The sequence below is a fragment of the Callithrix jacchus genome, chromosome 6, assembly GCF_049354715.1.
Source record: "Callithrix jacchus isolate 240 chromosome 6, calJac240_pri, whole genome shotgun sequence".
NCBI classification, from domain to species: Eukaryota; Metazoa; Chordata; class Mammalia; order Primates; family Cebidae; genus Callithrix; species Callithrix jacchus.
The window spans coordinates 112,191,640-112,205,789 of NC_133507.1; the positions used below are offsets into that span (position 1 = coordinate 112,191,640).

Genomic DNA, 14,150 nt, shown 5'->3' on the forward strand with positions numbered 1-14,150 from the left:
GTGGTTTACCATCAGCAGTTCTCAGCTTACTCTGATCCCTGCAAAGGTAGACCATTAAGATAAACATGGAGAAGAAATTGTGTTACCTTTCCGGAGTGTGGCTTTGGTGTTTGAAATGCAGACACAGCTTTAGAAGGCTAGATAAAGCTGGTGAAAAATAGCAGATCATCAGGGTGAAGGGAAATGTTGTGTCTAATTGCTGAGCACAGTTCTATCTCTTGGACAGTTTTATAACAACAGTTATTTTTGGTAATAACTTGCCAGCTTCAACCTGTGCAAACTTTCTTACAACCTTAGGTGATCGGAAAATTTCTTCCTCCTAGAATTTTCAAAGTCGACACATATTTGTTGTTTAACAAACTTAAAGAGTTTTTTCATCATGGAGGTTCTGTATATAGAACTTGAAATATTTATATAATATTTGCAATGTATTAACTTAAATATTCTGGCTGAAGCTAAACCTAAAGTTTGATTTGGAAGAAATTAAGGCCTGACATCAGATCTGCATCTTTTGAAAGCGCTGTGGTGGCACCAAGAAGCAAAAGCTTGACATCTAGTCCTGGCTCTGCCACTTATTGTCTGTGAGACCTGGGATAAGTTAATTCCTTGGAGACTGGTTTCTTATTGGCTGGTAAAATGATAAATGAAAGCAAAGGACATTTTGTATTTCCTTATCAGTATCAGCTGCTGTTCTAAGCACTTTACATGTAGTATTCAGTTATTTCTTACTAGAGTCCTATGCACTAGAGGTTTTCTAATTATCTTCATTTTACATATGAGGAAACCGAGGCTCATAAAGGCTAAGTAACTGTCGAAGGTCACACAGCGAGTAGGTGATGGAGCTGGGGTTCATACCCAGGAAGTCTAGCTGCAGAGTCCATGCTCTTAATGATAGTCCTGCTGACTTTCCATGGTTGCCCTTTCAGTTTTCAAAATAATTGGGTGTGATATTGAAGAATGTGTAGGTTTGGAATGAGGCAATCTGAAAATGACCTGGACAAATAATTGAAATGACAATCAGTATTCCTGCCATGTGTTGAGTTAGTGCTAACAGTGCAGTGACATGAACCAATGTGACGCGGAGCAAGCACATTCATTTCTAAAGTCATAGGTGATCATTACATGGTGCTCTCAAGTCAAAGGAAAAGTGATAGAAGCCACGACAATGATTTTTCCCCACTGTGGGAGGTGGGAGAAGATACGGGGAGGAGAGTGTATTCCATTGTGTTCACAGGATGGCAAGTAACTGACAGCTGCACAGGGTCCTTCACCTTTATGAGCACAAGAGAGAGGAGGAAGAGGAAGCAATTCAGCACAAGGGACATGTGGCCAATTCCTTCTCTGGCCAGTTCAACCGTCCCCTCTACACCTGTATCTGAGTCTGTTGTATATCCGTAGTGCAGAAAAATTTTAATAATAATCCTAATTTCTAAAGAGAGGCAATTTTGTTGTTCACATTCTGCTTTGGAAGGAGTGGAGGGTGAAATGACAAGGCATACTGGGGAAAAGGTGTGAGCTTTTGGCAGACAGACCTGTTTGAACCTTGGTGACGTGATTTACAGTCACTGTGAGCACTGTAAGTAATATAGTTTCTTTCACTCATAAAGCGGTCACCATGGTACTTACCTTGTTGAGTTGTGGTGGGGATTAAGGGACACCTGAGTCCAGTGCCTGGCACATGGTGGAAGTGGAGTGCCCTGTCTGAAAAACTTTCAAATCCAGAATCACTTTTTTCAGGGTTTCAGACATTGATATTTTCTTTTCCTTTCTTTTTTGTTTTTTTTGGAGACAGAGTCTTGCATTGTCCCCTAGGCTGGAGTACAGTGGCACCATCTTGGTTCACTACAACCTCCGTCTCCTGGGTTCAAACGATTCTCCTGCCTCACCTCCCAAGTAGCTGGGATCACAGGGACATGCCATCACGCCTGGTTAATTTTTTGTATTTTCAGTAGAAATGGGGTTTTACCATTTTGGCCAGGCTGGTCTCGAACTCCTGGTCTCATGTGATCCACCAGCCTCAGCCTCTCAAAGAGCTGGGATTATAGGCGTGAGCCACAAAGCCTGGCCAAGACACTGATATTTTCATTAATTAAGGTCTTTCTCATCTCCCCTTCCCTGCCTACCTCTTTCCCTCTTTCTGTGTTCCTTTCTCCCTCTTTGGTATTCATAGCAGGTTTCATTTTTGTTATTTGCAACTTTCAATTAACCATATAAATATTATATTAAAGACATATTGCAAATATTATCCCTTTAACAGAGGACCATGCTGTGTCTTAGATAAGAGAGTTTTATTAAGTCTGGAGAATGGTATATATTTGGAAAATTCTTGTCTCATGACAGTTTGTCTCAACAAAGATATGGCAGTATTGTATTATCCTGCTCTAAAATAAAGACTGCCTGAGGTGATATTTTTAGCCAGTATTTCGGCGTGGCATTGAACTCATATATAGTTCTTTAATTCATAGTCTGAAATGACTGGCTGCAGCCCAGTAACAAGAGTATAATATGATGGTAGTGTAGGCATGTCTTGGACTAGGCAGCCGGGACTATGCCTGACAAGCTTGCAGCCGCTGTAGGCAGCCACAGTTTGTGGGATGTCCTGGCCTATGAATGGGCTCCTGACCCAAGGCCAGGAACCCATTTAAGGCTCAACTTAGATAAAAAGATGAACAAGATTAGATTCTTTCCTCAAACTTTGAATTGAGAAATACTGAAAAAATAAAATACCACTGGGATCAAGATCCTAGCAGTGATGAATTTGAGAGGAGGATGTGGTAGGTCAAGGGCAAACAGAACCTGTGAATAAGAGGCTTTGAAGTGGACTGCTGATGGAGTAGAAACTGAGGGAACCAGCTCGTAGCGGGCATGAAAGATATGAGGGGGGAAGCAGAGACCAGGGCAGGGGCGAGGCTCATTGACACAGGACTGGAGAGGAAATCTTCACAAACTCGGGTTGCTTTGGTTCATAGAGCCGTCCTAAACCCATAATCACCCTCAGGTCCCAAATTTGTTATAGCTTGGGATAGTCGTCAGGGGTTCCTGGGTGAGTTCATTAATATAGTTAATGTACTGGTGTGCCAAGCAGCTGAAAGAACCTGACCAAGTCACTGTTCTCTGTCTTATTGTCATAGTCTTGGATGCAGAGCTTTGGGATGAAACTCTGCTTCTGCCACTAACTAATTTTGAAACCTTGGGCAAGTTATTTAAAACGTTCTAATGTTTCCAATTCTCTTCCCTTGTAACGTTTAGGCTATTAGCATCAATTATATATATATATATTGCATATGTATCACAAATATGTTTCTGAGACTGGAGACAGGAGATACATACACTGAATTACATTTTTAAAAAATATAAGGCCCAGATAGACACCTAAGTCTGTTTTTGACCTTATACTTGTAATTTTTACTTAGGCCATTTTGCACATTTTTGATCTGTGTCTAAAAAACAGCCAAAGTGTTTGGAATACCATACTGTGTCTTAAAAAAAAAAAAAAAAAAAAAGACTGAGGCCCTCTGCCAGGAAATTTGGGAAGTCTTACAGTTGTCTAATTAAAAACACCATGGCACATGACATCTTAATGTCTTGTGATCAAATTCCCAAAGTCTGAGACCCAAGAAGAGAGTAGATTCCTCATTGGAGTAAATAGCATGTTGTCATTTTTGAAGCTTCCCACTGGTTTGTCTTGTATAGTCATTTTCTTAGTATCCTAGACTTTTAATATTAGTTTTATTAAGACACACCTTATATGCTTACCTAAAAATCATCAATTTCCTGTATACAGAGACCGTTTTGTGTTGAGTGCCATGGCTTACGCCTATAATCCCAACACTTTGGGAGTCTGAGGCGGGCAGATGGCTTTAGTCCAGGAGTTTGAGGCCAGCCTGGGCAACATGATGAAATACCATCCCTACCAAAAATACAAAAATTAGCCAGGCATGGTAGTGTGTACCTGTGGTCACAGATACTCAGGAGGCTGAGGTGGAAGGATGGCTTGAGCCTGGGAATTGGGGCTGTAGTGAGCCAGGATTGTACCCTGCACTCCAACCTGGGTGACAGAGCTAGACCCTGTCTCAAAACACAAAACAAAACAGATCATTTGTGAAAGTTTTCAAGATAGTAGGACTCATTAATGATTTAGCCGTGGTATTAACATATTTTATATAGTCTTTCAAGTGTTGACTTGGCTCTTTACAGTGGCCAGTAGATTCCAGTAGAGCCCAATGAATTTATGTAATTATAGTAGGTAATGTTTATGGAATACTTGCTGTGTGTCAGGTGCTGTGTTTGGTGTTTTGACACACAACCTCATTTAATCCTCAGAATTAGATGAGGGAGGAGCTAGTATGCTTCTTCTTGTAAAGATGAGGAAACTTGGGCCAGGCATGGTGGCTTATGCCTGTAATCCCAGAACTTTGGGAGGCCGAGGCGGGCGGATCACCTGAGGTCAGGAGTTCAAGGCCAACCTGGCCAACATGGCGAAACCTTATCTCTACTAAAAATACAAAAACTTAGCTGGGCGTGGTATCAGGCACCTGTAATCCCAGCTACTTGGGAGGCTGAGGCAGGAGAATCGCTTGAACCAGGGAGGAGGAGATTGCAGTGAGCCAAGATCATGCCACTGCACTGCAGCCTGGGCAACAGCAAAACTCTGTCTCAAAAAAAAAAAAAGATGAGGAAACTGGTACATGAAAAAATTAAATAATGTGCCCATGTTCACACAAAACTGAAGAATTTTACCAGCTAATTTGGAGCCAAGGCTTACACAATATTTCAAATACATTGAAGATTGATTATTATGATATGAGATAGGTATAATCTGAGTAAAGAGCTTAAATACTGCACTTAGGTCAAAATGACCTGGTTTCAAATCCTGTCAGTTTCATCATCTAGGCCCCTCATACCCCACTGACTTCACTTGAAAACTGCTTTTGGACTCAAGCTCAGACTCCTTATGTAAAGTTCAAAGGCTCACTACAGGTTTGATCTCAGTCTTTTTTTTTTTCTCCTGGCTTGTCTGTAGCAGGAATTTTTTACTTCAGTCGTAGTTACTCAGGGGATGTCTTTGTTTTAGGGAAGCTGTTCCATTTTATCTTCGGTATGAGCTTGAGTAGGCCTTTGTGCCTCTGCCCGTGTTTTAATCTGTATTGTCGCATGTGTCAGAATTCCCTTCCTTTTTAAGGCTGAATAATATTCCTTCCATTCTATGTATCTTCCACATTTTATTTATCCATTCATCTGTTGCTGGACGCTTGGGTTATCCCCCTCTTGGGCATGGTGAATAATGCTGCCACATACATGGGTGTGCAGGTATCTGAGTCCCTGGCAAATTGTACTTTAAAATAATATTTTAAAGAAGGTATTTTAGCTTAAATAAAAAAGAAGAAGAAAGGTGGTAGCTGGAGGGCATTCAGCTATCACCTGAAACCTGAAATCTTATGTCACTCTTTGGGGGACCTTCGCTTTGCCCAAATCATGCCCATCTTTTTAGACCGTTCAAGCTCTCTGTCTTCTCTGGAGCTTTCTTGGACCTCTGCAGTTCATAGTGACTTTTATCTAAACCTGGAGCACTCATTAGACAGTAGGATACTCAGACTAATGGATCATTTAGCCAGGAATCACATCCTGTTTCATCTGTTTTAGCATCTAGAGTAGTTAACTCTTAAATTTTATGGTTTTCTATCTAAAAGACTCACTTCCTAAGCTATATTATAAACTCTCCAGGCACACAGACAATGGGAGCTTCATACCTTTCCTACTATGCCCAATATGATATTTTGCATAAAGGTAGCCCTTAATAAATTTGTTGCTTGATTTTAAGTGGTTTGTAGCCCAAACTCAGTCTGTCAGTCAGTGTGTGATTGTGCAGCCTTGTGATGGGTTATTCTTACCTGAATCCTGGCCCATCCTGGATTGAACTATAGGTTGGTGCAAAAGCAATTGTGATTTTTGCCATTGGAAGTAATGGCAAAAAGTGCAATTACTGTTGCACTAGCCTGATGCTTTAGAGGCAAAAGTAGCATAACTTGGAGACTCCTGGAGATTCAGATCTAGAGGACTCTTATACCTTCTTTAATATTTCTTTGATGTTATTTTAGACTAATTCATATTAAGATATTTAAATAAATAAATATTGCCATTTATATCGCCATGGTCCTGATTTATTTCTCTGAAGCTAAAGAATGATTATGATTAGATCTTTTCCTTTCCTGGTTTGTTTATTCCTGGTGGTAGAAGGATTTCTCAGGTGGTAAAATGGGAGGCTTTTGCCTAACAGAGGAGCACTTGATTACACAGTGGTTGAAGATGCTTTGTATGGCCTTGTGCAACACAAGTTTCCTCCATTCTTCTTGTATGCTTCTTACCAAAACTTCCCAGGCCCTACAGACAGCGTGGATTGTATGCTCTGATGAAAAGAGAACAGATTCTTGTCTCCTTGTCTTGATTTCACTTCTACTAGCTAATGTGGTCATATCACTTAACTTCTTTGTGCTCCTTTGTTATGGACATTGAAATAGAGAATTTGTATCTATCTCTTGGGGATTTGGGAGTAGTTTAGTAGAAAGGTGCTTAAGTGTATATTCTATGCCAGCTGTTCAATAAGTTGAGGATGAGTTTTTAAGGAATTCCAAAGATGTGTAAACAAATAACTGAAATTCATCCTGAAGAAAATAAGGAAGCAGGTAAGCAGATAGATTGGATGGGTAGTTAGAGCCCTAGCAAGCAGAGGCTTTAAAAATAGGTTTTGGGAGAATTTGATACTTTTAAAAAAGCATCAAAGTATATGATGGCAAAAATAGGTCATTATGGGATTTTCTTATATGTGTTTTGTAGTTTATTTATAAATTTTAATGTCATTTGGGAAATTGAAATGAAAACTTCACAGGTTTAGGGCTTCTGAAGATCTCTAGCTTACCCAGTGAAGAATTATAATTAAAAAGATACCAAAACTATTCTGACTTCTTTTTTTAAGTTTTACATACAGACCTGGAAATATTCTGACTCTTCTGTGTATGTATTGTATGCTAATATTTCATTTATCTGGCTTTGCAAAGTGATGTTTCACATTATTGAAACTCTCAACATATTAAAGCTGTGCTAAAATATTTAACTTTTTGGTTAGATAGCATTTTAAAATGTATTGCATATATCCTTGTCATCAAAAACAGAATACACTCATTTTGGCTATTGATTATTACCCTGCGTTCCCAATTAATGCCGTAATAAAGCAGTCAGGGCCAGCTAAGCCGTGGGGTACTGGGTCTTACTGTAAACATTTTTACACTTTTGCAATTATCTTCATCACTTCTTACTTATTTTCTTTCTTTCTTTTTTCCCCCTATTCTTTGTTTTCTATTAGTGGCCATTGTTTCTCTGCTTGCAGAGGGAGTCTTAACCTGGTATATCACATGTATGCAGACTGTGTGTGTGTTTTTCCAGAGAAGAGTCATCACTTCTGTTGGTATCTCAAAGGGATCAACAGTTAAAGAAAGGTTAAGGAGTGCTGTGTAGCACAGTTTTTTAAACTGCAAGTTTCATATCATTAATTGCTCATGGAAATCATTTAGTGAGTTAGGGCCAACAGCTTTTTAACATTTTTTAAGAAATATTAGAATTGAACAAAAAATATCGATGTATCACATATAGTAAAGGGTACTTTTGATTTTGTGAAGTTTTCTATCTTGTGTATGTGTGTGCACATAAATATACATACACATACTTGGTCGCAATGAAAATTTTCTTTCTTACAATGAGTTGTAATCAAACATTTGAAATACACAGCTGTAGTACGGCCCTTTTTGCCTCTTCCAGTTTACAGATGTTGCTGCAGTTTTTCTGTAATCTGTTGAGACTATGCCAAGAAATGTGGCTAAAATGAGAGTGAGGCTAGAAGGAATTTTCTTTTGTTTCAGAATTAATTCCATAGGAAGGAATATTTAAAGGGGAAGGTGAGGTAGACAATAGGCCAACAGCAGCACTAGCAGGTTATTGCAAGTAAGAGTAAAACCTGGTGCTGTGAGTCTGGAAGGTAGGGGCCACGAACATTGGTTTTCAACCCTGGTTCCACATTAGTTTATGTTGGTTCTCTTTAAAAAAAAAGATAGTACTGAGCCCTGGCTCTTCCCTATACCATTGACGTAGAATCTCTGAGGATTGAGTTCTGAAAGAACTTTCTTGTAGAATAAAACGCATGGCCTTTAGGTTGTATTTTGACTACTCAAAGGCTTTTGAGTGGTTTGGAGAGTGGAGGTGGCTAGATTGAATGTCCTCCAGAAAAGACTTTTGTTTTCATGGTAATTATGCTAGGAACACTCGAGAATTAACTGTTTTGGAATGCTAGAGAGACTTGAAATAGGAAGGTCGGGATGGTTTTCACTTAAGAATGTTTGTACATTCTTGATTCAGTGTCTGCCCTTCTGAAATGAAGTACAACCTTGCTATCTCAGTGTGCTACTTATAGAAAGCTAGAGCTTTTTCTTCTCCTTCTCTTTTTCTTCTCTTTCTTGTTTGCTTCCCTTCCCTCCCACTTCCCTTTCCTTTGTTTTCCCTTCCTGGGTGTCAGAGGCTGTCCTGCTGAGCAGTGGCAGGGAGGGAGGTTTTCATTGTCATGTTAGTGGTGGTGTGGACCAGAGAACTGAGGTTCAGAATGTGGAGCCGGTGAGCCCAGAAATGGCTGGGGTGGTTACTTCATAATGAGTTGGTTTACTATCCTTTTTAGAGCATGATGCAACAAGAAAATTCCAACTGTAAATACCATGCAGTTGTTTGTTAAAAAAATGACCTCTCCAGGGTGCAGGAAAACAAGGTACCAGTCAAGCAGACTATGTATCGGGGATATAGACCACGATTCCACAGGGGCCCTCCTCCTCCCCAGAGACAGCCTAGAGAGGACAGCAATGAAGAGGATAAAGAAAATCAAGGAGAGGGGTCAGCAGCCACCTCAACTTCGGAACCACTGCAACTTCAGTTAGCAATGCAGATACCCAGAAAACCCTAACCCACAAGATGGCAAAGAGACAAAAGCAGCCGATCCACCAACTGAGAATTCGTCTGTTCCCGAGGCTGAGCAAGCGGGGCAGGACTGAGAAAATGCCGGCCTACCATCTCTACCATTATCTGATTTAGTCATCCAACGAGAAGAAATATGAAATTCCACCAGTAAGAAGAAATGAACCAAAGAGTGGAGTCGAAGACCTTGAGTGTTTGCTTTTTGCCTGTTGACCGGATAAATAGAACTATCTGCATTATCTATGCAGCATTTATTATTTTTACCTAAAGACGTCTCTTTTTGGTAATAACAAACATGTTTTTTTAAACAGCCTGGTTTTTCTCAGTACGCCTTTAAAGGTTTTTAAATTGTTTCATATCTGGTCAAGTTGAGATTTTTTTAAGAACTTCATTTTTAATTTGTAATAAAAGTTTACAACTTGATTTTTTCAAAACAGTCAACAAACTGCAAGCATCTGTCAAAGTCTTAAATGATAATTTAAAAAATGACATCTCATTCACAAGTTCAAATGTTAGTTGATGTAAAAATGAACTGTTTGGTCACTATCGTTCTGATCCTTGAAGAGGAGATTTAATCTAGTGCTGTAGTTAACCTGAATGTAGAATTGGTACAACTAGAATAGAATTTTAAACTCCACCCAGTTGTCAGCTGCTATCGGGAATGTCTTTCTGTGTCTCAGAGAAAGAAGAGTTGTGACTTTGAACATCTGAGTTATTCTACTGGCGCATGTAGGAATATTTAAACCTTTTGCTAATGCACATAGAACTTCAAGGAGGAAATCCATAAACAGGGCAGGTATAGGACAAACCTGTTAGGAGTTGAAGTTGGAGGATAAAGAGGATATCTGAGCTGTGTAAAATGGCATGGAGAGAGAGCACAGTTTCTTTTAATGTTTGCTTATTTAGGTGATAAAACTTGTCCTGCTTGGCACCGTTTTTAGTTGGTTGAGTCATGAAGGTATTGATGAAAAGAGTCAAACTTCAAAATATTTAAAGAGATTTATTCTGGGCCGAAGATGAGTGAGCATGGCCCATAACACAACCCTCTCAGATCCTAAGAACATGTGCCCAAGGTGATAGGGACATTTTAGGCAGATGTGAGACTTCAGTCGGATATATTTAAGAAATACATTGGTTCAGTCTAGAAGGGAGGAACAACCAGTGAGGCTTCCAGGTTGTAGGTAGATTTAAAATTTATCTAATTGGCAATTGGTCAAAAGAGTTATCATCAATAGAAAGGAATTATAAGAGGTTGTGAAGACCGAAGTTTTATCATGCACATGAAACCTCTAGGTAGCTGGCTTCAGAGACAATAGATTGTAAATGTTTCTTATCAGACTTAAGGTCTGTGTTGATATTTAATGCTGGAGAGGTACAATGAAGCATGTTCCACCCCCACTTCCGATCATGGCTGGAATCAATCTTTCAGGTTAAATTTTAGAGTACTCTGGTCTAGGAGGAAGTCTATTTCGATGACTGGGGGGCCTTAGAATTTTATTTTTGGTTTACATAGGTGTGTCAGTTACTATTGCCATGTAGCAAACTACCTCTCAGAAATTAAAGGCTTGCAACAGCCATTTATTTGCTTGTGATTCTCTGGGATACCAACTTAGCCTGAGTTTAACTTTATATATTTTCTGTTAGTCTCACCTGGAATCACTCACGTGGCTTTAGGCATTTGGTATCCTTACTGGGACTGGATGGTTTAAGATGTAAGACACATGCACATGTATGTTTATTGCGGCACTGATCACAATAGCAAAGACTTGGAATCAACCCAAATGCCTATCAATGATAGATTGGTTAAAGAAAATGTGGCATATATACACCATGGGATACTATGCAGCAGTAAAAAAGGATGAGTTCATGCCCTTCGCAGGGATATGGATGAAGCTGGATACAATCATTCTCAGCAAACTAACACAAGAGCAGAAAACCAAACTCTGTATGTTCTCACTCATAAGTAGAAGTTGAACAATGAGAGCACATGAACACAGGAAGGGGAACATCATACACTGGGGCCTGTTAGGGGGTGGGGAGCTGGGGGAAGGACAACATTAGGAGAAACACTGAATGTAAATGGCAGGTTGATGGGTACAGCAAACCCCAATGATATGTGTGTACCTATGTAACAAACCTGCATGTTCTGCATATGCACCCCAGAACTTAAAGTATGATTTATTTATTTTATTTTTTAAATTTTTTATTGCATTTTAGGTTTTGGGGTACATGTGCAGAACATGCAAGACAGCTACATAGGTACACATATGGCAGTGTGTTTTCTTCCTTTCTCCCCTTCACCCACATTTGGCATTTTTCCCCAGGCTATCCCTCCCCAGCTCCCTCCCCCCCCCCCGCTGGCCCTCCCCTTTTCCCCCCAATAGACCCCAGTGTTTAATACTCCTCTCCCTGTGTCCATGTGTTCTCATTTTTCATCACCCGCCTATAAGTGAGAATATGCGGTATTTCATTTTCTGTTCTTGTGTCAGTTTGCTGAGAATGATGTTCTCCAGTTTCATCCATGTCCCTACAAACGACAGGAACTCATCATTTCTGATTGCTGCATAATATTCCGTGGTGTATATGTGCCACATTTTCCAAAAATATGGAACGCTTCACGAATTTGCGTGTCATCCTTGGGCAGGGGCCATGCTAATCTTCTCTGTATCGTTCCAATTTTAGTATATGTGCTGCCAAAGCGAGCACTAAAGTATGATTTAAAAAAAAAGAAAAAAAAAAAGATGGCCTCACTCGTGTCTAATAGCAGGCTGTAGGTCAGGACACCTTAGCTCTCCACAGGACCTCTCTGACAGCTAGCTCAAGCTTATTCACGTCACAGAAGGGACTAAATCACAGTCATAAAAAAGGAGAAACATCCTAATCCACAAATACTTCTCTGGCCTCTACTTGTGTCTCACTTGCTAACATTCCTTTGGTTAAATCAAGTCACATAGACAAATTCAAATTCAATGAGTGGAGAAAGAAACTGTCTTTAAAGTAGCAAAGTCACATTTCAAATGGGAAGCGCGTGTGGGGATGGAAAGAGTAGTTCTGGCTGTTTCAACAGTCTACTGGAGTCAAATGACATTTAGGGATTTGTTCAATGGTAATGTTACTGGAAAGGGATCCCAATCCAGACTGCAAGAGAGGGTTCTTGGATCTCACACAAGAAAGAATTTGGGGTGAGTTCATACAGTCAGGTGAAAGCGAGTTTATTAAAAAATTAAAGGAATAAACAATGGCTATTCCATATGCAGACCCATTTTTATGGTTATTTTTGGAGTATATGCTAAACAAGGGGTAGATTATTTATGCCCTCCTCTTTTCAGACCATATAGGGTAACTTCCTGACATTGCCATGGCATTCGTAAACTCATGGCACTGGTGGGAATGTGGCATTGAGGATGACCAGAGGTCGCTCTCATCACCATCTTGGTTTTGGTGGGTTTGAGCCGTCTTTATGACCTGCATCTCATGCTGACCTCCTACCTCATCCTGTAACTCAGAATGCATCATCTTCTGGGAACGTAGCCCAGTAGGTCTCAGCCTTATTTTACCTAGGCCCTGGGTAAATGGGGTTGCTTTGGTTCAAGATGGGGTAGCTCTGGTTCAAACACCTCTGACGGTAACACATGGCATACAGGCTGATTCAAATGCTAGGCACTGAGTATGGTATATTTGGTGTTACATTTCAATGCAAGAATAATTATATGTGTTTCGGTGGTTCGTCCCCTCCAATTAGTGATGAATGTACCCAGTGTGATTCGGTCACTTAGTTAACAAATATTTATTGTACATCATCATGGGCCAGACACTGTTCTAGATGATGGATATACAGCTTAGGGGAAATACACACACGTAATTCAGTATGTGTAACAGTCACAAGGAACAAAAAGAAACTCACAGCTTATTAGTATGGCTTTTGATTTTGAGTTGGAGCCAACAGAGTTTGTTTTCTATGCAAGAATGCCACAGAGGCAGATTTTTATCAAGAATTCAGCCACTATGAAGTTTGGTTTTAAAGAGCAACTCAGTAACCGGTTTCTCTGCCAACAGCAAATCAATGTATTTTAGAAACTGTTGTATTCAAGAAATTACCAAAAAAGGAAGAAGGATTCATATAGTACTTTTCTACTTAAAGAAGGCTGATTTTTTAACCAACAGATGTTAAAGAAATAACCAATGGCTATATTTTCATATTTACCAAGGCTGCTAATCTGAATGTATTAGCTAGAAACTATTCAGACAGGTATTCAGTGTCAAGAATCTCCCATCTGATGTTTGCTGTGACGGTGTCCTTGGGAGACATCTCCCATCTCCCAGGTGGCTTGCAGTGTGAGGACAACCAGGAAACCTTCAGAAAGTCTTGCTATTGTTTGGCAGGCCAGATTAATTGGGTCCTAGTGATAGAATGTTAGAAATAAATGTGAAAAATTACATGGGAACTGAGAGTTTTATAAGAGCAATCTTGTCTACCTTTGACAAGATTATATTATAGGATGAAAGTGTGTGTGTGTATAAATACCGTTCAGTTTTCCTAGTTGGGGGAAAATCCTTCATAATTAATATCATTATGACCCCTGTAAAAAAAAAATTCAGCAGAACATTTCTGTGTTCCTTCATGTTCTATTCTGTTTAATTTTCTATAAAGATTGGACAATCTTTCTGAATCCCAGTGGTGGTAATACTGGAAAAACTTGTTGCTCAAAAAATGCTAACTTTTGTGGGATGACATAGGAAAGGTGGGAAGTTGAAGGTCTTTTGTCCTTTTGTTTGTTTCTTTATGAACCTTTTTCTTTTTCAAAGTTTTATTGCTCATCACTTTATCACCTTTCTTATCACTTTACCACTTTTGTTGGCATCTTTCTCTCCCTTTTCTGTCTTTATGATGTTGAGACTGAAGGGGAAAATGGAGCTGCCAAGATAAGTCACGGTTAAGTGACATTTGCTTGTGTCATTGTCCTTGGCATTGCACAAAAGGAACTAAACCAGCATCACTGGTGCTGCCAGGAATTTAGGGTCGAAGTAGAAAGGTAGAGAAATTGTGTTCTGGTTTAAAGTTCAGTGAGAGAGGGTTAGGGCATGCTAAAATATGGCATTGATCCCTCAGAAAGTACATTTAAATTTTACATTAAATGTAA

General features: G+C 39.7%; 1 protein-coding gene and 1 non-coding gene across 13 annotated transcripts in view; one reads left to right on the forward strand and one right to left on the reverse strand.

The window, feature by feature from the left end:
• MYO1B (myosin IB) overlaps window positions 1–14,150 on the forward strand; it is a 186,285-nt gene that overhangs the window by 37,199 nt on the left and 134,936 nt on the right. The gene's annotated exons all lie outside the window — the stretch shown is intronic.
• On the reverse strand, window positions 11,609–11,715 carry LOC118154851 (U6 spliceosomal RNA). The gene has a single exon (XR_004745104.2). It is a non-coding gene; the product is annotated as a U6 spliceosomal RNA (small nuclear RNA).